Consider the following 1,990-nt stretch of genomic DNA (forward strand, 5'->3'; position numbering starts at 1 on the left):
GGGCAGCCTGGGCTGCTCTGAAATGTGGAGGTTGGTGGCCCTGCCTGTGGTGGGGGGTTGGAGCTCCGTGATCCTTGAGGTCCCTTCCAACCCGGGCCATTCTGTGATTCTGCGATGCTGAAAATGATGGGGTAAATAAAATGTCACTATGGCATCCATCAGATAGCATGTATTCATATGATACCATATGAACTTATAGTATCCTGTGTAGCAGATTGCTTTCATGAGTTAGGAGGTTCAAAAAGTAGAACTGTAGCTGCAAACACACTGAACTTGCTTGGAGATTCTTGGATTCTTCAGTGCTGGACATGCTTTTATTAAGACTGAAGATCTTTAGAAAGAGATTTTCAACTTCACCAGATGCAAACCAATCTACAAAAGCTATATGTGGAAGTTAAGTTCACATATGTTCAGTTAATAGATGAGTTCAACATAGATTGAGTTTAACATTTAGAGAAGCCAGGTCTATCACTGAGATGCGAAAAAGGTACACAGTCATCAAATAACCCATGTCTATAGAATACAAGGTTTTCAGAAGATGTAGTCCATCAGAAATATACATCCCTGCTCTCTCAATTATCTACGCAAAAGCATGTCACAGGAAATACAACCTGGGGATAAGAATAACTAAAATAATGAGTAACTTGGTAAAGAAACACTGTTTTTGCATTTATATACAGGAGATTTATTTGAAACATGATTTAGTATCTTGATTGACAGATGAAGTGAAAAAGGGTAATTTAGTGAATGGTAATATAGCACTGTCAGTGTGCAGTGGGACAGAGAGAATTGTGACAAAAGATTTCTACCACCTTTCCTGAAGTAAGTAACGATGTGGAGCTTCATCCAGCAGGACCAACCTTGCCTTCACTTCCACCTAGCCAGATCTAGGGGAGGCAATGCAAAACAAGAATAAAATCTTTCCACAGTATATCTGAAAGATCAAAAGATAACTTAAATCAGGCTGAAAGCAATCGACATCTCGACGAGGCAGTAGCAGCTAATGAAGCAATGTAAACAAGAACAAGACTGTGCACTAAAGGAAAAGTCTGGCAGAGCATTTATAAGCTGCCAAAAGAACAAAGAGCAACAGCTAAAACACCTATATTTTAATGAGACAAAGAAAGGAATACACTGAAGCACAGCACTACAGATATTAATGCTGAGCCAAGAGGATGAAATGCAGTTTCCTCCAGAAACCACACAAATGTCATGTATTCACATTCTGATTGCCAATCGATGCTCTCAGCTTGGCATGCATCTGTATTTAAGTTCTTTGCTATGAGAGTGGTGAGGTGCTGGAACAGCTGCCCAGAGAGGCTGTGGATGCCCCGTCCATCCCTGGAGGTGTTCAAGGCCAGGTTGGATGGGGAACTGGGCAGCCTGGGCTGCTCTGAAATATGGAAGTTGGTGGCCCTGCCTGTGGTGGGGGGTTGGAGTTTCGTGATCCTTGAGGTCCCTTCCTACCTGGGCCATTCTGTGATTCTGTGAAATGATGAAGCTGACACACTGGCTCGAGTCTGATGGATTGAGGATTCAACATATGAGAACATTGCCTGATGGTCACATCAGAAGCTGGACAAAAGACAATGTGGGCAGCTGCTAAAGCATGGGGGCTGCCAATACAACTCTCTGATACTGTCCAGGCATGCTGAGAGCTCAAGGCTCTACCAGCTCTAGAAATTCAAGCCCCCTGCTTGTTCATAAGGCGTAAGTGCTGCTCCGCAGTGGCCCTGGCTCAGCAGCAGGTCTCCCAGCAGCACTCACACACAAAGAGCAGGCTGGGGTGGCTGGCTCACTCTCCACATCTGCCTCTGCAGCCCATACAGACAAGCTCATGGAGCCTTAAGCTTCAAGATCTTGCGATTAAACTGCAGAAAGGAGACCAGCTGCAGCATCGGTACAGGGAATACAGACAAAAATAGGAAAATAGAAAAAATAAACAGAGATAGGAGAAGGGGGAATGGTTTTAAAGTGAGACAGGGGAGGT

The 1,990-nt window shown here is 44.1% G+C and overlaps 1 protein-coding gene across 3 annotated transcripts in view; it reads right to left on the minus strand.

The window, feature by feature from the left end:
- The window catches only part of CGRRF1 (cell growth regulator with ring finger domain 1), a 12,166-nt gene that overhangs the window by 9,411 nt on the left and 765 nt on the right, over positions 1-1,990 (minus strand). Inside the window, exon 2 of one of the 3 annotated variants that reach the window (XM_010712123.3) lies at positions 813-934. The exons of the other annotated variants lie outside the window; for them this stretch is intronic. The gene's annotated coding sequence lies outside the window, so the exon portion shown is untranslated. The remainder of the gene's footprint in view (positions 1-812; positions 935-1,990) is intronic. 3 annotated transcript variants of the gene reach the window in all.

The sequence above is a fragment of the Meleagris gallopavo genome, chromosome 5, assembly GCF_000146605.3.
Source record: "Meleagris gallopavo isolate NT-WF06-2002-E0010 breed Aviagen turkey brand Nicholas breeding stock chromosome 5, Turkey_5.1, whole genome shotgun sequence".
Lineage (NCBI taxonomy): Eukaryota > Metazoa > Chordata > Aves > Galliformes > Phasianidae > Meleagris > Meleagris gallopavo.